Genomic DNA, 23,291 nt, shown 5'->3' on the forward strand with positions numbered 1-23,291 from the left:
TTTATGTAAGTGTCTGTATGTAAGTGTCTGTATGTAAGTGTCTGTATGTAAGTGTCTGTATGTAAGTCTCAGTGTCTGTATGTCAGTGTGTGTTTGTAAGTGTCTGTATGTAAGTGTCTGTATGTAAGTGTCTGTATTTAAGTGTCTCAGTGTCTGTAAGTAAGTGTCTAAGTAAGTGTCTGTATGTAAGTGTCTCTATGTAAGTGTCTGTATATAAGTGTCTGTATGTAAGTGTCTGTATGTTAAGTGTTTGTATGTAAGTGTCTGTATGTAAATATCTCAGTGTCTGTATGTAAGTGTCTGTATGTAAGTGTCTGTATGTAAATGTCTCAGTGTCTGTATGTAAGTGTGTGTATGTAAGTGTCTGTATGTGTCTGTATGTAAGTCTCTGTATGTAGGTGGCTGTATGTAAGTGTCTGTAAGTGTCTGTATGTAAGTGTCTGTGTGTAAGTTTCTGTGTGTAAGTGTCTGTTTGTAAGTGTCTGTATGTAAGTGTCTGTATGTAAGTGTCTGTATGTAAGTGTCTGTATGTAAGTGTCTGTATGTAAGTGTCTTCGTGTCTGTATGTAAGTGTCTCTATGTAAGTGTCTGTATGTAAGTGTCTCAGCGTCTGTATGTGTCTGTATGTAAGTGTCTGTATGTAAGTGTCTCAGTGTCTAGATGTGAGCGTCTGTATGTAAGTGTCTATGTAAGTGTCTCAGTGTCTTTATGTAAGTGTCTGTATGTAAGTGTCTCAGTGTCTGTATGTAAGTGTCTCAGTGTCTGTATGTAAGTGTCTGTATGTAAGTGTCTCAGTGTCTGTATGTAAGTGTCTGTATGTAAGTGTCTGTATGTAAGTGTCTGTATGTAAGTGTCTCAGTGTCTGTATGGAAGTGTCTGTATGTAAGTGTCTCAGTGTCTGTATGTAAGTGTCTGTATGTAAGTGTCTGTGTGTAAGTGTATGTATGTAAGTGTCTCAGTGTCTGTATGTAAGTGTATGTAAGCGTCTGTATGTAAGTGTCTATGTAAGTGTCTGAGTGTCTGTATGTAAGTGTCTGTATGTAAGTGTCTGTATGTAAGTGTCTTAGTGTCTGTATGTAATTGTCTGTATGTAAGTGTCTTTATGTAAGAGTCTGTATGTAAGTGTCTGTATGTAAGTGTCTAAGTGTCTGTATGTAAGTGTCTTTATGTAAGAGCCTGTATGTAAGTGTCTGTATGTAAGTGTCTAAGTGTTTGTATGTAAGGGTCTGTATGTAAGTGTCTGTATGTAAGTGTCTGTATGTAAGTGTCTGTACGTAAGTGTTTGTATGTAAGTGTCTGTATGTAAGTGTCTCAGTGTCTGTTTGTGTCAGTATGTAAGTGTCTGTATGTAAGTGTCTATGTAAGTGTCTGTATGTAAGTGCCTGTATGTAAGTGTCTGTATGTAAGTGTGTGTATATAAGTGTCTGTATGTAAGTGTCTGTATGTAAGTGTCTCAGTATCTGTATGTAAATGTCTTTATGTAAGTGTCTGTATGTAAGTGTCTGTATGTAAGTGTCTGTATGTAAGTCTCAGTGTCTGTATGTAAGTGTGTGTTTGTAAGTGTCTGTATGTAAGTGTCTGTATGTAAGTGTCTGTATTTAAGTGTCTCAGTGTCTGTAAGTAAGTGTCTAAGTAAGTGTCTGTATGTAAGTGTCTCTATGTAAGTGTCTGTATATAAGTGTCTGTATGTAAGTGTCGGTATGTTAAGTGTTTGTATGTAAGTGTCTGTATGTAAATATCTCAGTGTCTGTATGTAAGTGTCTGTATGTAAGCGTCTCAGTGTCTGTATGTAAGTGTCTGTATCTAAGTGTCTGTATGTGTCTGTATGTAAGTGTCTGTATGTAAGTGTCTGTATGTAAGTCTCTGTATGTAGGTGGCTGTATTTAAGTGTCTGTAAGTGTCTGTATGTAAGTATCTGTATGTAAGTGTCTGTATGTAAGTGTCCGTATGTAAGTGTCTGTATGTAAGTGTCTTCGTATCTGTATGTAAGTGTCTGTATGTAAGTGTCTGTATGTAAGTGTCTGTATGTAAGTTTCAGTGTCTGTATGTCAGTGTGTGTTTGTAAGTGTCTGTATGTAAGTGTCTGTATGTAAGTGTCTGTATTTAAGTGTCTCAGTGTCTGTAAGTAAGTGTCTAAGTAAGTGTCTGTATGTAAGTGTCTCTATGTAAGTGTCTGTATATAAGTGTCTGTATGTAAGTGTCGGTATGTTAAGTGTTTGTATGTAAGTGTCTGTATGTAAGTGTCTCAGTGTCTGTATGTAAGTGTCTGTATCTAAGTGTCTGTATGTAAGTGACTCAGTGTCTGTATGTAAGTGTCTGTATCTAAGTGTTTGTATGTGTCTGTATGTAAGTGTCTGTATGTAAGTGTCTGTATGTAAGTCTCTGTATGTAGGTGGCTGTATTTAAGTGTCTGTAAGTGTCTGTATGTAAGTATCTGTATGTAAGTGTCCGTGTGTAAGTTTCCTTATGTAAGTGTCTGTTTGCAAGTGTCTGTATGTAAGTGTCTGTATGTAAGTGTCAGTATGTAAGTGTCTGTATGTAAGTGTCTTCGTGTCTGTATGTAAGTGTCTGTATGCAAGTGTCTGTATGTAAGTGTCTCAGCGTCTGTATGTGTCTGTATGTAAGTGTCTGTATGTAAGTGTCTCAGTGTCTGTATGTAAGTGTCTGTATGTAAGCGTCTGTATGTAAGTGTCTATGTAAGTGTCTCAGTGTCTTTATGTAAGTGTCTGTATGTAAGTGTCTCAGTGTCTGTATGTAAGTGTCTGTATGTAAGTGTCTCAGTGTCTGTATGTAAGTGTCTGTATGTAAGTGTCTGTATGTAAGTGTCTCAGTGTCTGTATGGAAGTGTCTGTATGTAAGTGTCTCAGTGTCTGTATGTAAGTGTCTGTATGTAAGTGTCTGTATGTAAGTATATGTATGTAAGTGTCTCAGTGTCTGTATGTAAGTGTATGTATGTAAGTGTCTGTATGTAAATGTCTTAGTGTCTGTATGTAAGTGTTTGTATGTAATTGTCTGTATGTAAGGGTCTTTATGTAAGAGTCTGTATGTAAGTGTCTGTATGTAAGTGTCTAAGTGTCTGTATGTAAGTGTCTTTATGTAAGAGTCTGTATGTAAGTGTCTGTATGTAAGTGTCTAAGTGTCTGTATGTAAGTGTCTTTATGTAAGAGTCTGTATGTAAGTGTCTGTATGTAAGTGTCTAAGTGTCTGTATGTAAGTGTCTTTATGTAAGAGCCTGTATGTAAGTGTCTGTATGTAAGTGTCTAAGTGTTTGTATGTAAGGGTCTGTATGTAAGTGTCTGTATGTAAGTGTCTGTATGTAAGTGTCTGTATGTAAGTGTTTGTATGTAAGTGTCTGTATGTAAGTGTCTCAGTGTCTGTTTGTGTCAGTATGTAAGTGTCTGTATGTAAGTGTCTATGTAAGTGTCTGTATGTAAGTGCCTGTATGTAAGTGTCTGTATGTAAGTGTGTGTATATAAGTGTCTGTATGTAAGTGTCTGTATGTAAGTGTCTGTATGTAAGTCTCAGTGTCTGTATGTCAGTGTGTGTTTGTAAGTGTCTGTATGTAAGTGTCTGTATGTAAGTGTCTGTATTTAAGTGTCTCAGTGTCTGTAAGTAAGTGTCTAAGTAAGTGTCTGTATGTAAGTGTCTCTATGTAAGTGTCTGTATATAAGTGTCTGTATGTAAGTGTCGGTATGTTAAGTGTTTGTATGTAAGTGTCTGTATGTAAATATCTCAGTGTCTGTATGTAAGTGTCTGTATGTAAGTGTCTCAGTGTCTGTATGTAAGTGTCTGTATCTAAGTGTCTGTATGTGTCTGTATGTAAGTGTCTGTATGTAAGTGTCTGTATGTAAGTCTCTGTATGTAGGTGGCTGTATTTAAGTGTCTGTAAGTGTCTGTATGTAAGTATCTGTATGTAAGTGTCTGTATGTAAGTGTCAGTATGTAAGTGTCTGTATGTAAGTGTCTTCGTGTCTGTGTGTAAGTTTCTGTGTGTAAGTGTCTGTTTGTAAGTGTCTGTATGTAAGTGTCTGTATGTAAGTGTCTGTATGTAAGTGTCTGTATGTAAGTGTCTGTATGTAAGTGTCTTCGTGTCTGTATGTAAGTGTCTCTATGTAAGTGTCTGTATGTAAGTGTCTCAGCGTCTGTATGTGTCTGTATGTAAGTGTCTGTATGTAAGTGTCTCAGTGTCTAGATGTGAGCGTCTGTATGTAAGTGTCTATGTAAGTGTCTCAGTGTCTTTATGTAAGTGTCTGTATGTAAGTGTCTCAGTGTCTGTATGTAAGTGTCTCAGTGTCTGTATGTAAGTGTCTGTATGTAAGTGTCTCAGTGTCTGTATGTAAGTGTCTGTATGTAAGTGTCTGTATGTAAGTGTCTGTATGTAAGTGTCTCAGTGTCTGCATGGAAGTGTCTGTATGTAAGTGTCTCAGTGTCTGTATGTAAGTGTCTGTATGTAAGTGTCTGTGTGTAAGTGTATGTATGTAAGTGTCTCAGTGTCTGTATGTAAGTGTATGTAAGCGTCTGTATGTAAGTGTCTATGTAAGTGTCTGAGTGTCTGTATGTAAGTGTCTGTATGTAAGTGTCTGTATGTAAGTGTCTTAGTGTCTGTATGTAATTGTCTGTATGTAAGTGTCTTTATGTAAGAGTCTGTATGTAAGTGTCTGTATGTAAGTGTCTAAGTGTCTGTATGTAAGTGTCTTTATGTAAGAGCCTGTATGTAAGTGTCTGTATGTAAGTGTCTAAGTGTTTGTATGTAAGGGTCTGTATGTAAGTGTCTGTATGTAAGTGTCTGTATGTAAGTGTCTGTACGTAAGTGTTTGTATGTAAGTGTCTGTATGTAAGTGTCTCAGTGTCTGTTTGTGTCAGTATGTAAGTGTCTGTATGTAAGTGTCTATGTAAGTGTCTGTATGTAAGTGCCTGTATGTAAGTGTCTGTATGTAAGTGTGTGTATATAAGTGTCTGTATGTAAGTGTCTGTATGTAAGTGTCTCAGTATCTGTATGTAAATGTCTTTATGTAAGTGTCTGTATGTAAGTGTCTGTATGTAAGTGTCTGTATGTAAGTCTCAGTGTCTGTATGTAAGTGTGTGTTTGTAAGTGTCTGTATGTAAGTGTCTGTATGTAAGTGTCTGTATTTAAGTGTCTCAGTGTCTGTAAGTAAGTGTCTAAGTAAGTGTCTGTATGTAAGTGTCTCTATGTAAGTGTCTGTATATAAGTGTCTGTATGTAAGTGTCGGTATGTTAAGTGTTTGTATGTAAGTGTCTGTATGTAAATATCTCAGTGTCTGTATGTAAGTGTCTGTATGTAAGCGTCTCAGTGTCTGTATGTAAGTGTCTGTATCTAAGTGTCTGTATGTGTCTGTATGTAAGTGTCTGTATGTAAGTGTCTGTATGTAAGTCTCTGTATGTAGGTGGCTGTATTTAAGTGTCTGTAAGTGTCTGTATGTAAGTATCTGTATGTAAGTGTCTGTATGTAAGTGTCCGTATGTAAGTGTCTGTATGTAAGTGTCTTCGTATCTGTATGTAAGTGTCTGTATGTAAGTGTCTGTATGTAAGTGTCTGTATGTAAGTTTCAGTGTCTGTATGTCAGTGTGTGTTTGTAAGTGTCTGTATGTAAGTGTCTGTATGTAAGTGTCTGTATTTAAGTGTCTCAGTGTCTGTAAGTAAGTGTCTAAGTAAGTGTCTGTATGTAAGTGTCTCTATGTAAGTGTCTGTATATAAGTGTCTGTATGTAAGTGTCGGTATGTTAAGTGTTTGTATGTAAGTGTCTGTATGTAAGTGTCTCAGTGTCTGTATGTAAGTGTCTGTATCTAAGTGTCTGTATGTAAGTGACTCAGTGTCTGTATGTAAGTGTCTGTATCTAAGTGTTTGTATGTGTCTGTATGTAAGTGTCTGTATGTAAGTGTCTGTATGTAAGTCTCTGTATGTAGGTGGCTGTATTTAAGTGTCTGTAAGTGTCTGTATGTAAGTATCTGTATGTAAGTGTCCGTGTGTAAGTTTCCTTATGTAAGTGTCTGTTTGCAAGTGTCTGTATGTAAGTGTCTGTATGTAAGTGTCAGTATGTAAGTGTCTGTATGTAAGTGTCTTCGTGTCTGTATGTAAGTGTCTGTATGCAAGTGTCTGTATGTAAGTGTCTCAGCGTCTGTATGTGTCTGTATGTAAGTGTCTGTATGTAAGTGTCTCAGTGTCTGTATGTAAGTGTCTGTATGTAAGCGTCTGTATGTAAGTGTCTATGTAAGTGTCTCAGTGTCTTTATGTAAGTGTCTGTATGTAAGTGTCTCAGTGTCTGTATGTAAGTGTCTGTATGTAAGTGTCTCAGTGTCTGTATGTAAGTGTCTGTATGTAAGTGTCTGTATGTAAGTGTCTCAGTGTCTGTATGGAAGTGTCTGTATGTAAGTGTCTCAGTGTCTGTATGTAAGTGTCTGTATGTAAGTGTCTGTATGTAAGTATATGTATGTAAGTGTCTCAGTGTCTGTATGTAAGTGTATGTATGTAAGTGTCTGTATGTAAATGTCTTAGTGTCTGTATGTAAGTGTTTGTATGTAATTGTCTGTATGTAAGGGTCTTTATGTAAGAGTCTGTATGTAAGTGTCTGTATGTAAGTGTCTAAGTGTCTGTATGTAAGTGTCTTTATGTAAGAGTCTGTATGTAAGTGTCTGTATGTAAGTGTCTAAGTGTCTGTATGTAAGTGTCTTTATGTAAGAGTCTGTATGTAAGTGTCTGTATGTAAGTGTCTAAGTGTCTGTATGTAAGTGTCTTTATGTAAGAGCCTGTATGTAAGTGTCTGTATGTAAGTGTCTAAGTGTTTGTATGTAAGGGTCTGTATGTAAGTGTCTGTATGTAAGTGTCTGTATGTAAGTGTCTGTATGTAAGTGTTTGTATGTAAGTGTCTGTATGTAAGTGTCTCAGTGTCTGTTTGTGTCAGTATGTAAGTGTCTGTATGTAAGTGTCTATGTAAGTGTCTGTATGTAAGTGCCTGTATGTAAGTGTCTGTATGTAAGTGTGTGTATATAAGTGTCTGTATGTAAGTGTCTGTATGTAAGTGTCTGTATGTAAGTCTCAGTGTCTGTATGTCAGTGTGTGTTTGTAAGTGTCTGTATGTAAGTGTCTGTATGTAAGTGTCTGTATTTAAGTGTCTCAGTGTCTGTAAGTAAGTGTCTAAGTAAGTGTCTGTATGTAAGTGTCTCTATGTAAGTGTCTGTATATAAGTGTCTGTATGTAAGTGTCGGTATGTTAAGTGTTTGTATGTAAGTGTCTGTATGTAAATATCTCAGTGTCTGTATGTAAGTGTCTGTATGTAAGTGTCTCAGTGTCTGTATGTAAGTGTCTGTATCTAAGTGTCTGTATGTGTCTGTATGTAAGTGTCTGTATGTAAGTGTCTGTATGTAAGTCTCTGTATGTAGGTGGCTGTATTTAAGTGTCTGTAAGTGTCTGTATGTAAGTATCTGTATGTAAGTGTCTGTATGTAAGTGTCAGTATGTAAGTGTCTGTATGTAAGTGTCTTCGTGTCTGTATGTAAGTGTCTGTATGTAAGTGTCTGTATGTAAGTGTCTGTATGTAAGTCTCAGTGTCTGTATGTCAGTGTGTGTTTGTAAGTGTCTGTATGTAAGTGTCTGTATGTAAGTGTCTGTATTTAAGTGTCTCAGTGTCTGTAAGTAAGTGTCTAAGTAAGTGTCTGTATGTAAGTGTCTCTATGTAAGTGTCTGTATATAAGTGTCTGTATGTAAGTGTCGGTATGTTAAGTGTTTGTATGTAAGTGTCTGTATGTAAGTGTCTCAGTGTCTGTATGTAAGTGTCTGTATCTAAGTGTCTGTATGTAAGTGTCTCAGTGTCTGTATGTAAGTGTCTGTATCTAAGTGTATGTATGTGTCTGTATGTAAGTGTCTGTATGTAAGTGTCTGTATGTAAGTCTCTGTATGTAGGTGGCTGTATTTAAGTGTCTGTAAGTGTCTGTATGTAAGTATCTGTATGTAAGTGTCCGTGTGTAAGTTTCTGTATGTAAGTGTCTGTTTGCAAGTGTCTGTATGTAAGTGTCTGTATGTAAGTGTCAGTATGTAAGTGTCTGTATGTAAGTGTCTTCGTGTCTGTATGTAAGTGTCTGTATGCAAGTGTCTGTATGTAAGTGTCTCAGCGTCTGTATGTGTCTGTATGTAAGTGTCTGTATGTAAGTGTCTCAGTGTCTGTATGTAAGTGTCTGTATGTAAGCGTCTGTATGTAAGTGTCTATGTAAGTGTCTCAGTGTCTTTATGTAAGTGTCTGTATGTAAGTGTCTCAGTGTCTGTATGTAAGTGTCTGTATGTAAGTGTCTCAGTGTCTGTATGTAAGTGTCTGTATGTAAGTGTCTGTATGTAAGTGTCTCAGTGTCTGTATGGAAGTGTCTGTATGTAAGTGTCTCAGTGTCTGTATGTAAGTGTCTGTATGTAAGTGTCTGTATGTAAGTATATGTATGTAAGTGTCTCAGTGTCTGTATGTAAGTGTATGTATGTAAGTGTCTGTATGTAAGTGTCTTAGTGTCTGTATGTAAGTGTTTGTATGTAATTGTCTGTATGTAAGGGTCTTTATGTAAGAGTCTGTATGTAAGTGTATGTATGTAAGTGTCTAAGTGTCTGTATATAAGTGTCTTTATGTAAGAGTCTGTATGTAAGTGTCTGTATGTAAGTGTCTAAGTGTCTGTATGTAAGTGTCTTTATGTAAGAGTCTGTATGTAAGTGTCTGTATGTAAGTGTCTAAGTGTCTGTATGTAAGTGTCTTTATGTAAGAGCCTGTATGTAAGTGTCTGTATGTAAGTGTCTAAGTGTTTGTATGTAAGGGTCTGTATGTAAGTATCTGTATGTAAGTGTCTGTATGTAAGTGTCTGTATGTAAGTGTTTGTATGTAAGTGTCTGTATGTAAGTGTCTCAGTGTCTGTTTGTGTCAGTATGTAAGTGTCTGTATGTAAGTGTCAATGTAAGTGTCTGTATGTAAGTGCCTGTATGTAAGTGTCTGTATGTAAGTGTGTGTATATAAGTGTCTGTATGTAAGTGTCTGTATGTAAGTGTCTCAGTATCTGTATGTAAATGTCTTTATGTAAGTGTCTGTATGTAAGTGTCTGTATGTAAGTGTCTGTATGTAAGTCTCAGTGTCTGTATGTCAGTGTGTGTTTGTAAGTGTCTGTATGTAAGTGTCTGTATGTAAGTGTCTGTATTTAAGTGTCTCAGTGTCTGTAAGTAAGTGTCTAAGTAAGTGTCTGTATGTAAGTGTCTCTATGTAAGTGTCTGTATATAAGTGTCTGTAAGTAAGTGTCGGTATGTTAAGTGTTTGTATGTAAGTGTCTGTATGGAAATATCTCAGTGTCTGTATGTAAGTGTCTGTATGTAAGTGTCTCAGTGTCTGTATGTAAGTGTCTGTATCTAAGTGTCTGTATGTGTCTGTATGTAAGTGTCTGTATGTAAGTGTCTGTATGTAAGTCTCTGTATGTAGGTGGCTGTATTTAAGTGTCTGTAAGTGTCTGTATGTAAGTATCTGTATGTAAGTGTCTGTATGTAAGTGTCAGTATGTAAGTGTCTGTATGTAAGTGTCTTCGTGTCTGTATGTAAGTGTCTGTATGTAAGTGTCTGTATGTAAGTGTCTGTATGTAAGTCTCAGTGTCTGTATGTCAGTGTGTGTTTGTAAGTGTCTGTATGTAAGTGTCTTAGTGTCTGTATGTAAGTGTTTGTATGTAATTGTCTGTATGTAAGTGTCTTTATGTAAGAGTCTGTATGTAAGTGTCTGTATGTAAGTGTCTGTATGTAAGTATATGTATGTAAGTGTCTCAGTGTCTGTATGTAAGTGTATGTATGTAAGTGTCTGTATGTAAGTGTCTTAGTGTCTGTATGTAAGTGTTTGTATGTAATTGTCTGTATGTAAGTGTCTTTATGTAAGAGTCTGTATGTAAGTGTCTGTATGTAAGTGTCTAAGTGTCTGTATGTAAGTGTCTTTATGTAAGAGTCTGTATGTAAGTGTCTGTATGTAAGTGTCTAAGTGTCTGTATGTAAGTGTCTTTATGTAAGAGTCTGTATGTAAGTGTCTGTATGTAAGTGTCTAAGTGTTTGTATGTAAGGGTCTGTATGTAAGTGTCTGTATGTAAGTGTCTGTATGTAAGTGTCTGTATGTAAGTGTTTGTATATAAGTTTCTGTATGTAAGTGTCTCAGTGTCTGTTTGTGTCAGTATGTAAGTGTCTGTATGTAAGTGTCTATGTAAGTGCCTGTATGTAAGTGTCTGTATGTAAGTGTGTGTATAAAAGTGTCTGTATGTAAGTGTCTGTATGTAAGTGTCTCAGTATCTGTATGTAAATGTTTTTATGTAAGTGTCTGTATGTAAATGTCTGTATGTAAGTGTCTGTATGTAAGTCTCAGTGTCTGTATGTCAGTGTGTGTTTGTAAGTGTCTGTATGTAAGTGTCTGTATGTAAGTGTCTGTATTTAAGTGTCTCAGTGTCTGTAAGTAAGTGTCTAAGTAAGTGTCTGTATGTAAGTGTCTCTATGTAAGTGTCTGTATATAAGTGTCTGTATGTAAGTGTCGGTATGTTAAGTGTTTGTATGTAAGTGTCTGTATGTAAATATCTCAGTGTCTGTATGTAAGTGTCTGTATGTAAGTGTCTGTATGTAAGTGTCTCAGTGTCTGTATGTAAGTATCTGTATCTAAGTGTCTGTATGTGTCTGTATGTAAGTGTCTGTATGTAAGTGTCTGTATGTAAGTCTCTGTATGTAGGTGGCTGTATTTAAGTGTCTGTAAGTGTCTGTATGTAAGTATCTGTATGTAAGTGTCTGTGTGTAAGTTTCTGTATGTAAGTGTCTGTTTGTAAGTGTCTGTATGTAAGTGTCTGTATGTAAGTGTCAGTATGTAAGTGTCTGTATGTAAGTGTCTTCGTGTCTGTATGTAAGTGTCTGTATGTAAGTGTCTGTATGTAAGTGTCTCAGCGTCTGTATGTGTCTGAATGTAAGTGTCTGTATGTAAGTGTCTCAGTGTCTGTATGTAAGTGTCTGTATGTAAGCGTCTGTATGTAAGTGTCTATGTAAGTGTCTCAGTGTCTTTATGTAAGTGTCTGTATGTAAGTGTCTCAGTGTCTGTATGTAAGTGTCTATATGTAAGTGTCTCAGTGTCTGTATGTAAGTGTCTGTATGTAAGTGTCTGTATGTAAGTGTCTGTATGTAAGTGTCTCAGTGTCTGTATGGAAGTGTCTGTATGTAAGTGTCTCAGTGTCTGTATGTAAGTGTCTGTATGTAAGTGTCTGTATGTAAGTATATGTATGTAAGTGTCTGTATGTAAGTGTCTCAGTGTCTGTATGGAAGTGTCTGTAAGTAAGTGTCTCAGTGTCTGTATGGAAGTGTCTGTATGTAAGTGTCTCAGTGTCTGTATGTAAGTGTATGTATGTAAGTGTCTGTATGTAAGTGTCTTAGTGTCTGTATGTAAGTGTTTGTATGTAATTGTCTGTATGTAAGTGTCTTTATGTAAGAGTCTGTATGTAAGTGTCTGTATGTAAGTGTCTAAGTGTCTGTATGTAAGTGTCTTTATGTAAGAGTCTGTATGTAAGTGTCTGTATGTAAGTGTCTAAGTGTCTGTATGTAAGGGTCTGTATGTAAGTGTCTCTATGCAAGTGTCTGTATGTACGTGTCTCAGTGTCTGTTTGTGTCAGTATGTAAGTGTCTGTATGTAAGTGTCTATGTAAGTGTCTGTATGTAAGTGCCTGTATGTAAGTGTTTGTATGTAAGTGTGTGTAAGTGTCTGTATGTAAGTGTCTGTATGTAAGTGTCTCAGTATCTGTATGTAAATGTCTTTATGTAAGTGTCTGTATGTAAGTGTCTGTATGTAAGTGTCTGTATATAAGTCTCAGTGTCTGTATGTCAGTGTGTGTTTGTAAGTGTCTGTATGTAAGTGTTTGTATTTAAGTGGCTCAGTGTCTGTAAGTAAGTGTCTAAGTAAGTGTCTGTATGTAAGTGTTTCTATGTAAGTGTCTGTATATAAGTGTCTGTATGTAAGTGTCTGTATGTCAAGTGTTTGTATGTAAGTGTCTGTATGTAAATAGCTCAGTGTCTGTATGTAAGTGTCTGTATGTAAGTGTCTGTATGTGAGTGTCTCAGTGTCTGTATATAAGTGTCTGTATGTAAGTGTCTGTATGTAAGTGTCTCAGTGTCTGTATGTAAGTATCTGTATCTAAGTGTCTGTATGTAAGTTTCTGTATGTAAGTGTATGTTTGTAAGTGTCTGTATGTAAGTGTCTGTATGTAAGCGTCTGTATGTAAGTGTCTATGTAAGTGTCTCAGTGTCTTTATGTAAGTGTCTGTATGTAAGTGTCTCAGTGTCTGTATGTAAGTGTCTGTATGTAAGTGTCTCAGTGTCTGTATGTAAGTGTCTGTATGTAAGTGTCTGTATGTAAGTGTCTCAGTGTCTGTATGGAAGTGTCTGTATGTAAGTGTCTCAGTGTCTGTATGTAAGTGTCTGTATGTAAGTGTCTGTATGTAAGTATATGTATGTAAGTGTCTCAGTGTCTGTATGTAAGTATATGTATGTAAGTGTCTGTATGTAAGTGTCTTAGTGTCTGTATGTAAGTGTTTGTATGTAATTGTCTGTATGTAAGGGTCTTTATGTAAGAGTCTGTATGTAAGTGTCTGTATGTAAGTGTCTAAGTGTCTGTATGTAAGTGTCTTTATGTAAGAGTCTGTATGTAAGTGTCTGTATGTAAGTGTCTAAGTGTCTGTATGTAAGTGTCTTTATGTAAGAGTCTGTATGTAAGTGTCTGTATGTAAGCGTCTAAGTGTTTGTATGTAAGGGTCTGTATGTAAGTGTCTGTATGTAAGTGTCTGTATGTAAGTGTCTGTATGTAAGTGTTTGTATGTAAGTGTCTGTATGTAAGTGTCTCAGTGTCTGTTTGTGTCAGTATGTAAGTGTCTGTATGTAAGTGTCTGTATGTAAGTGTCTGTATTTAAGTGTCTCAGTGTCTGTAAGTAAGTGTCTAAGTAAGTGTCTGTATGTAAGTGTCTCTATGTAAGTGTCTGTATATAAGTGTCTGTATGTAAGTGTCGGTATGTTAAGTGTTTGTATGTAAGTGTCTGTATGTAAATATCTCAGTGTCTGTATGTAAGTGTCTGTATGTAAGTGTCTGTATGTAAGTGTCTCAGTGTCTGTATGTAAGTGTCTGTATCTAAGTGTCTGTATGTGTCTGTATGTAAGTGTCTGTATGTAAGTGTCTGTATGTAAGTCTCTGTATGTAGGTGGCTGTATTTAAGTGTCTGTAAGTGTCTGTATGTAAGTATCTGTATGTAAGTGTCTGTGTGTAAGTTTCTGTATGTAAGTGTCTGTTTGTAAGTGTCTGTATGTAAGTGTCTGTATGTAAGTGTCAGTATGTAAGTGTCTGTATGTAAGTGTCTTCGTGTCTGTATGTAAGTGTCTGTATGTAAGTGTCTGTATGTAAGTGTCTCAGCGTCTGTATGTGTCTGAATGTAAGTGTCTGTATGTAAGTGTCTCAGTGTCTGTATGTAAGTGTCTGTATGTAAGCGTCTGTATGTAAGTGTCTATGTAAGTGTCTCAGTGTCTTTATGTAAGTGTCTGTATGTAAGTGTCTCAGTGTCTGTATGTAAGTGTCTATATGTAAGTGTCTCAGTGTCTGTATGTAAGTGTCTGTATGTAAGTGTCTGTATGTAAGTGTCTGTATGTAAGTGTCTCAGTGTCTGTATGGAAGTGTCTGTATGTAAGTGTCTCAGTGTCTGTATGTAAGTGTCTGTATGTAAGTGTCTGTATGTAAGTATATGTATGTAAGTGTCTCAGTGTCTGTATGTAAGTGTATGTATGTAAGTGTCTGTATGTAAGTGTCTTAGTGTCTGTATGTAAGTGTTTGTATGTAATTGTCTTATGTAAGTGTCTTTATGTAAGAGTCTGTATGTAAGTGTCTGTATGTAAGTGTCTAAGTGTCTGTATGTAAGTGTCTTTATGTAAGAGTCTGTATGTAAGTGTCTGTATGTAAGTGTCTAAGTGTCTGTATGTAAGGGTCTGTATGTAAGTGTCTCTATGTGAGTGTCTGTATGTACGTGTCTCAGTGTCTGTTTGTGTCAGTATGTAAGTGTCTGTATGTAAGTGTCTATGTAAGTGTCTGTATGTAAGTGCCTGTATGTAAGTGTTTGTATGTAAGTGTGTGTAAGTGTCTGTATGTAAGTGTCTGTATGTAAGTGTCTCAGTATCTGTATGTAAATGTCTTTATGTAAGTGTCTGTATGTAAGTGTCTGTATGTAAGTGTCTGTATGTAAGTCTCAGTGTCTGTATGTCAGTGTGTGTTTGTAAGTGTCTGTATGTAAGTGTTTGTATTTAAGTGTCTCAGTGTCTGTAAGTAAGTGTCTAAGTAAGTGTCTGTATGTAAGTGTTTCTATGTAAGTGTCTGTATATAAGTGTCTGTATGTAAGTGTCTGTATGTCAAGTGTTTGTATGTAAGTGTCTGTATGTAAATAGCTCAGTGTCTGTATGTAAGTGTCTGTATGTAAGTGTCTGTATGTGAGTGTCTCAGTGTCTGTATGTAAGTGTCTGTATCTAAGTGTCTGTATGTGTCTGTATGTAAGTGTCTGTATGTAAGTGTCTGTATGTAAGTCTCTGTATGTAGGTGGCTGTATTTAAGTGTCTGTAAGTGTCTGTATGTAAGTATCTGTATGTAAGTGTCTGTGTGTAAGTTTCTGTATGTAAGTGTCTGTTTGTAAGTGTCTGTATGTAAGTGTCTGTATGTAAGTGTCAGTATGTAAGTGTCTGTATGTAAGTGTCTTCGTGTCTGTATGTAAGTGTCTGTATGTAAGTGTCTGTATGTAAGTGTCTCAGCGTCTGTATGTGTCTGTATGTAAGTGTCTGTATGTGTCTCAGTGTCTGTATGTAAGTGTCTGTATGTAAGCATCTGTATGTAAGTGTCTATGCAAGTGTCTCAGTGTCTTTATGTAAGTGTCTGTATGTAACTGTCTCAGTGTCTGTATGTAAGTGTCTCAGTGTCTGTATGTAAGTGTCTGTATGTAAGTGTCTCAGTGTCTGTATGTAAGTGTCTGTATGTAAGTGTCTGTATGTAAGTGTCTGTATGTAAGTGTCTCAGTGTCTGTATCGAAGTGTCTGTATGTAAGTGTCTCAGTGTCTGTATGTAAGTGTCTGTATGTAAGTGTCTGTATGTAAGTATATGTATGTAAGTGTCTCGGTATCTGTATGTAAGTGTATGTAAGCGTCTGTATGTAAGTGTCTATGTAGGTGTCTCAGTGTCTGTATGTAAGTGTCTGTATGTAAGTGTCTGTATGTAAGTGTCTTAGTGTCTGTATGTAAGTGTCTGTATGTAAGTGTCTTTATGTAAGAGTCTGTAGGTAAGTGTCTGTATGTAAGTGTCTAAGTGTCTGTATGTAAGGGTCTGTATGTAAGTGTCTCTATGTAAGTGTCTGTATGTAAGTGTCTGTATGTACGTGTTTGTATGTAAGTGTCTGTATGTAAGTGTCTCAGTGTCTGTTTGTGTCAGTATGCAAGTGTCTGTATGTAAGTGTCTATGTAAGTGTCTGTATGTAAGTTCCTGTATGTAGGTGTTTGTATGTAAGTGTGTGTATGTAAGTGTCTGTATGTAAGTGTCTGTATGTAAGTGTCTCAGTATCTGTATGTAAGTGTCTGTATGTAAGTGTCTGTATGTAAGTGTCTGTATGTAAGTGTCTGTATGTAAGTCTCAGTGTCTGTATGTCAGTGTGTGTTTGTAAGTGTCTGTATGTAAGTGTCTGTATGTAAGTGTTTGTATTTAAGTGTCTCAGTGTCTGTAAGTAAATGTCTAAGTAAGTGTCTGTATGTAAGTGACTGTATGTAAGTGTCTGTATGTTAAGTGTTTGTATGTAAGTGTCTGTATGTAAGTGTCTTCGTGTCTCTATGTAAGTGTCTGTATGTAAGTGTCTGTATGTAAGTGTCTCAGCGTCTGTATGTGTCTGTATGTAAGTGTCTGTATGTAAGTGTCTGTATGTAAGTCTCAGTGTCTGTATGTCAGTGTGTGTTTGTAAGTGTCTGTATGTAAGTATCTCTATGTAAGTGTCTGTATATAAGTGTCTGTATGTAAGTGTCAGTATGTTAAGTGTTTGTATGTAAGTGTCTGTATGTAAATATCTCAGTGTCTGTATGTAAGTGTCTGTATGTAAGTGTCTGTATGTAAGTGTCTCAGTGTCTGTATGTAAGTGTCTGTATCTAAGTGTCTGTATGTGTCTGTATGTAAGTGTCTGTATGTAAGTGTCAGTATGTAAGTCTCTGTATGTAAGTGTCTGTGTGTAAGTTTCTGTATGTAAGTGTCTGTTTGTAAGTGTCTGTATGTAAGTGTCTGTATGTAAGTGTCAGTATGTAAGTGTCTGTATGTAAGTGTCTTCGTGTCTGTATGTAAGTGTCTGTATGTAAGTGTCTGTATGTAAGTGTCTCAGCGTCTGTATGTGTCTGTATGTAAGTGTCTGTATGTAAGTGTCTCAGTGTCTGTATGTAAGTGTCTGTATGTAAGCGTCTGTATGTAAGTGTCTATGTAAGTGTCTCAGTGTCTTTATGTAAGTGTCTGTATGTAAGTGTCTCAGTGTCTGTATGTAAGTGTCTATATGTAAGTGGCTCAGTGTCTGTATGTAAGTGTCTGTATGTAAGTGTCTGTATGTAAGTGTCTGTATGTAAGTGTCTCAGTGTCTGTATGGAAGTGTCTGTATATAAGTGTCTCAGTGTCTGTATGTAAGTGTCTGTATGTAAGTGTCTGTATGTAAGTATATGTATGTAAGTGTCTCAGTGTCTGTATGTAAGTGTATGTATGTAAGTGTCTGTATGTAAGTGTCTTAGTGTCTGTATGTAAGTGTTTGTATGTAATTGTCTGTATGTAAGTGTCTTTATGTAAGAGTCTGTATGTAAGTGTCTGTATGTAAGTGTCTAAGTGTCTGTATGTAAGTGTCTTTATGTAAGAGTCTGTATGTAAGTGTCTGTATGTAAGTGTCTAAGTGTCTGTATGTAAGGGTCTGTATGTAAGTGTCTCTATGTAAGTGTCTGTATGTACGTGTCTCAGTGTCTGTTTGTGTCAGTATGTAAGTGTCTGTATTCATAATAAAGGTTTTTGGGTTAGATCGCGTTTATTTATAAATGTGTCGTAACCCTCCACCACCCGACACGGCCAATCAGCAAAAAAAAGTGTCACGTTGACAAAAGACAAATAATTCACTACTTCAGCCCACCGGTGTGTTGAAGAGTTAATCCACATTTACAGTTTGAGTATGTAAGTGTCTATGTAAGTGTCTGTATGTAAGTGCCTGTATGTAAGTGTTTGTATGTAAGTGTGTGTAAGTGTCTGTATGTAAGTGTCTGTTTGTAAGTGTCTCAGTATCTGTATGTAAATGTCTTTATGTAAGTGTCTGTATGTAAGTGTCTGTATGTAAGTGTCTGTATGTAAGTCTCAGTGTCTGTATGTCAGTGTGTGTTTGTAAGTGTCTGTATGTAAGTGTCTGTATGTAAGTGTTTGTATTTAAGTGTCTCAGTGTCTGTAAGTAAGTGTCTAAGTAAGTGTCTGTATGTAAGTGTTTCTATGTAAGTGTCTGTATATAAGTGTCTGTATGTAAGTGTCTGTATGTCAAGTGTTTGTATGTAAGTGTCTGTATGTAAATATCTCAGTGTCTGTATGTAAGTGTCTGTATGTAAGTGTCTGTATGTGAGTGTCTCAGTGTCTGTATGTAAGTGTCTGTATCTAAGTGTCTGTATGTGTCTGTATGTAAGTGTCTGTATGTAAGTGTCTGTATGTAAGTCTCTGTATGTAGGTGGCTGTATTTAAGTGTCTGTAAGTGTCTGTATGTAAGTATCTGTATGTAAGTGTCTGTGTGTAAGTTTCTGTATGTAAGTGTCTGTTTGTAAGTGTCTGTATGTAAGTGTCTGTATGTAAGTGTCAGTATGTAAGTGTCTGTATGTAAGTGTCTTCGTGTCTGTATGTAAGTGTCTGTATGTAAGTGTCTGTATGTAAGTGTCTCAGCGTCTGTATGTGTCTGTATGTAAGTGTCTGTATGTAAGTGTCTCAGTGTCTGTATGTAAGTGTCTGTATGTAAGCATCTGTATGTAAGTGTCTATGTAAGTGTCTCAGTGTCTTTATGTAAGTGTCTGTATGTAAGTGTCTCAGTTTCTGTATGTAAGTGTCTCAGTGTCTGTATGTAAGTGTCTGTATGTAAGTGTCTCAGTGTCTGTATGTAAGTGTCTGTATGTAAGTGTCTGTATGTAAGTGTCTGTATGTAAGTGTCTCAGTGTCTGTATGGAAGTGTCTGTATGTAAGTGTCTCAGTGTCTGTATGTAAGTGTCTGTATGTAAGTGTCTGTATGTAAGTATATGTATGTAAGTGTCTCGGTATCTGTATGTAAGTGTATGTAAGCGTCTGTATGTAAGTGTCTATGTAGGTGTCTCAGTGTCTGTATGTAAGTGTCTGTATGTAAGTGTCTGTATGTAAGTGTCTTAGTGTCTGTATGTAAGTGTCTGTATGTAATTGTCTGTATGTAAGTGTCTTTATGTAAGAGTCTGTATGTAAGTGTCTGTATGTAAGTGTCTAAGTGTCTGTATGTAAGTGTCTTTATGTAAGAGTCTGTATGTAAGTGACTGTATGTAAGTGTCTAAGTGTCTGTATGTAAGGGTCTGTATGTAAGTGTCTCTATGTAAGTGTCTGTATGTAAGTGTCTGTATGTACGTGTTTGCATGTAAGTGTCTGTATGTAAGTGTCTCAGTGTCTGTTTGTGTCAGTATGCAAGTGTCTGTATATAAGTGTCTATGTAAGTGTCTGTATGTAAGTGCCTGTATGTAAGTGTGTGTATGTAAGTGTCTGTATGTAAGTGTCTGTATGTAAGTGTCTCAGTATCTGTATGTAAGTGTCTGTATGTAAGTGTCTGTATGTAAGTGTCTGTATGTAAGTGTCTGTATGTAAGTCTCAGTGTCTGTATGTCAGTGTGTGTTTGTAAGTGTCTGTATGTAAGTGTCTGTATGTAAGTGTTTGTATTTAAGTGTCTCAGTGTCTGTAAGTAAATGTCTAAGTAAGTGTCTGTATGTAAGTGTCTGTATGTAAGTGTCTGTATGTTAAGTGTTTGTATGTAAGTGTCTGTATGTGAATATCTCAGTGTCTGTATGTAAGTGTCTGTATGTAAGTGTCTGTATGTAAGTGTCTGTATGTTAAGTGTCTGTATGTAAGTGTCTGTATGTAAGTATCTCAGTGTCTGTATGTAAGTTTCTGTATGTAAGTGTCTGTATGTAAGTGTCTCAGTGTCTGTATGTAAGTGTCTGTATGTAAGTGTCTGTATGTAAGTATCTGTATGTAAATGTCTGTGTGTAAGTGTCTGTATGTAAGTGTCTTAGGGTCTGAGTGTAAGTGTCTGTATGTAAGTGTCTGTATGTCTGTATGTAAGTGTCTGTATGTAAGTGTCTGTATGTAAGTGTCTGTAAGTGTCTGTATGTAAGTATCTGTATGTAAGTGTCTGTATGTAAGTTTCTGTATGTAAGTGTCTCTATGTAAGTATCTGTATGTAAGTGTCTGTATGTCAGTGTCACAGTGTCAGTATGTAAGTGTCTGTATGTAAGTGTCTGTATGTAAGTGTCTGTATGTAAGTGTCTGTATGTAAGTGTCTGTATGTAAGTGTCTCAGTGTCTGTTTGTGTCAGTATGTAAGTGTCTGTATGTAAGTGTCTATGTAAGTGTCTGTATGTAAGTGCCTGTATGTAAGTGTCTGTATGTAAGTGTGTGTATGTAAGTGTCTGTATGTAAGTGTCTGTATGTAAGTGTCTCAGTATCTGTATGTAAATGTCTTTATGTAAGTGTCTGTATGTAAGTGTCTGTATGTAAGTGTCTGTATGTAAGTCTCAGTGTCTGTATGTCAGTGTGTGTTTGTAAGTGTCTGTATGTAAGTGTCTGTATGTAAGTGTTTGTATTTAAGTGTCTCAGTGTCTCTAAGTAAATGTCTAAGTGTCTGTATGTAAGTGTCTGTATGTAAGTGTCTGTATGTAAGTGTCTCAGTGTCTGTATGTAAGTGTCTGTATGTAAGTGTCTGTATGTAAGTGTCTCAGCGTCTGTATGTAAGTGTCTGTATGTAAGTGTCTCAGCGTCTGTATGTAAGTGTCTGTGTGTAAGTGTCTGTATGTAAGTGTCTTAGGGTCTGTATGTAAATGTCTGTATACAAGTGTCTGTATGTGTCTGTATGTAAGTGTCTGTATGTAAGTGTCTGTATGTAAGTGTCTGTATGTAAGTGGCTGTATGTAAGTGTCTGTAAGTGTCTGTATGTAAGTATCTGTATGTAAGTGTCTGTATGTAAGTTTCTGTATGTAAGTGTCTCTATGTAAGTATCTATATGTAAGTGTCTGTATGTAAGTGTCTGTATGTAAGTGTCTCAGTATCTATGTAAGTGTCTTTATGTAAATGTCTTTATGTAAGTTTCTGTATGTAAGTGTCTGTATGTAAGTCTCAGTGTCTGTATGTCAGTGTGTGTTTGTAAGTGTCTGTATGTAAGTGTCTGTATGGAAGTGTTTGTATTTAAGTGTCTCAGTGTCTGTAAGTAAATGTCTAAGTAAGTGTCTGTATATAAGTGTCTGTATGTAAGTGTCTGTATGTTAAGTGTTTGTATGTAAGTGTCTGTATGTGAATATCTCAGTGTCTGTATGTAAGTGTCTGTATGTAAGTGTCTGTATGTAAGTGTCTCAGTGTCTGTATGTAAGTGTCTGTATGTAAGTGTCTGTATGTAAGTGTCTGTATGTAAGTGTCCGTATGTTAATTGTCTGTATGTAAGTGTCTGTATGTAAGTATCTCAGTGTCTCTATGTAAGTTTCTGTATGTAAGTGTCTGTATGTAAGTGTCTCAGTGTCTGTATGTAAGTGTCTGTATGCAAGTATCTGTATGTAAATGTCTGTGTGTAAGTGTCTGTATGTAAGTGTCTGTATGTAAGTGTCTGTATGTAAGTGTCTTCGTGTCTGTATGTAAGTGTCTGTATGTAAGTGTCTGTATGTAAGTGTCTCAGCGTCTGTATGTGTCTGTATGTAAGTGTCTGTATGTAAGTGTCTCAGTGTCTGTATGTAAGTGTCTGTATGTAAGTGTCTCAGTGTCTGTATGTAAGTGTCTGTATGTAAGTATATGTATGTAAGTGTCTCAGTGTCTGTATGTAAGTGTATGTATGTAAGTGTCTGTATGTAAGTGTCTTAGTGTCTGTATGTAAGTGTTTGTATGTAATTGTCTGTATGTAAGTGTCTTTATGTAAGAGTCTGTATGTAAGTGTCTGTATGTAAGTGTCTAAGTGTCTGTATGTAAGTGTCTTTATGTAAGAGTCTGTATGTAAGTGTCTGTATGTAAGTGTCTAAGTGTCTGTATGTAAGTGTCTTTATGTAAGAGTCTGTATGTAAGTGTCTGTATGTAAGTGTCTAAGTGTTTGTATGTAAGGGTCTGTATGTAAGTGTCTGTATGTAAGTGTCTGTATGTAAGTGTCTGTATGTAAGTGTTTGTATGTAAGTTTCTGTGGGTAAGTGTCTCAGAGTCTGTTTGTGTCAGTATGTAAGTGTCTGTATGTAAGTGTCTATCTAAGTGCCTGTATGTAAGTGTCTGTATGTAAGTGTGTGTATAAAAGTGTCTGTATGTAAGTGTCTGTATGTAAGTGTCTCAGTATCTGTATGTAAATGTCTTTATGTAAGTGTCTGTATGTAAATGTCTGTATGTAAGTGTCTGTATGTAAGTCTCAGTGTCTGTATGTCAGTGTGTGTTTGTAAGTGTCTGTATGTAAGTGTCTGTATGTAAGTGTCTGTATTTAAGTGTCTCAGTGTCTGTAAGTAAGTGTCTAAGTAAGTGTCTGTATGTAAGTGTCTCTATGTAAGTGTCTGTATGTAAGTGTCGGTATGTTAAGTGTTTGTATGTAAGTGTCTGTATGTAAATATCTCAGTGTCTGTATGTAAGTGTGTGTATGTAAGTGTCTGTATGTGTCTGTATGTAAGTCTCTGTATGTAGGTGGCTGTATGTAAGTGTCTGTAAGTGTCTGTATGTAAGTGTCTGTGTGTAAGTTTCTGTGTGTAAGTGTCTGTTTGTAAGTGTCTGTATGTAAGTGTCTGTATGTAAGTGTCTGTATGTAAGTGTCTGTATGTAAGTGTCTGTATGTAAGTGTCTTGGTGTCTGTATGTAAGTGTCTGTATGTAAGTGTCTGTATGTAAGTGTCTCAGCGTCTGTATGTGTCTGTATGTAAGTGTCTCAGTGTCTGTATGTGAGCGTCTGTATGTAAGTGTCTATGTAAGTGTCTCAGTGTCTTTATGTAAGTGTCTGTATGTAAGTGTCTCAGTGTCTGTATGTAAGTGTCTCAGTGTCTGTATGTAAGTGTCTGTATGTAAGTGTCTCAGTGTCTGTATGTAAGTGTCTGTATGTAAGTGTCTGTATGTAAGTGTCTGTATGTAAGTGTCTCAGTGTCTGTATGGAAGTGTCTGTATGCAAGTGTCTCAGTGTCTGTATGTAAGTGTCTGTATGTAAGTGTCTGTGTGTAAGTCTATGTATGTAAGTGTCTCAGTGTCTGTATGTAAGTGTATGTAAGCGTCTGTATGTAAGTGTCTATGAAAGTGTCTGAGTGTCTGTATGTAAGTGTCTGTATGTAAGTGTCTGTATGTAAGTGTCTTAGTGTCTGTATGTAAGTGTCTGTATGTAATTGTCTGTATGTAAGTGTCTTTACGTAAGAGTCTGTATGTAAGTGTCTGTATGTAAGTGTCTAAGTGTCTGTATGTAAGTGTCTTTATGTAAGAGCCTGTATGTAAGTGTCTGTATGTAAGTGTCTAAGTGTTTGTATGTAAGGGTCTGTATGTAAGTGTCTGTATGTAAGTGTCTGTATGTAAGTGTCTGTATGTAAGTGTTTGTATGTAAGTGTCTGTATGTAAGTGTCTCAGTGTCTGTTTGTGTCAGTATGTAAGTGTCTGTATGTAAGTGTCTATGTAAGTGTCTGTATGTAAGTGCCTGTATGTAAGTGTCTGTATGTAAGTGTGTGTATATAAGTGTCTGTATGTAAGTGTCTGTATGTAAGTGTCTCAGTATCTGTATGTAAATGTCTTTATGTAAGTGTCTGTATGTAAGTGTCTGTATGTAAGTGTCTGTATGTAAGTCTCAGTGTCTGTATGTCAGTGTGTGTTTGTAAGTGTCTGTATGTAAGTGTCTGTATGTAAGTGTCTGTATTTAAGTGTCTCAGTGTCTGTAAGTAAGTGTCTAAGTAAGTGTCTGTATGTAAGTGTCTCTATGTAAGTGTCTGTATATAAGTGTCTGTATGTAAGTGTCGGTATGTTAAGTGTTTGTATGTAAGTGTCTGTATGTAAATATC

The sequence above is a fragment of the Petromyzon marinus genome, unplaced genomic scaffold (assembly GCF_048934315.1).
Source record: "Petromyzon marinus isolate PM22_M1 ecotype Great Lakes invasive population unplaced genomic scaffold, UKy_Petmar_22M1.pri1.0 PM_G_Scaffold_95, whole genome shotgun sequence".
Lineage (NCBI taxonomy): Eukaryota > Metazoa > Chordata > Hyperoartia > Petromyzontiformes > Petromyzontidae > Petromyzon > Petromyzon marinus.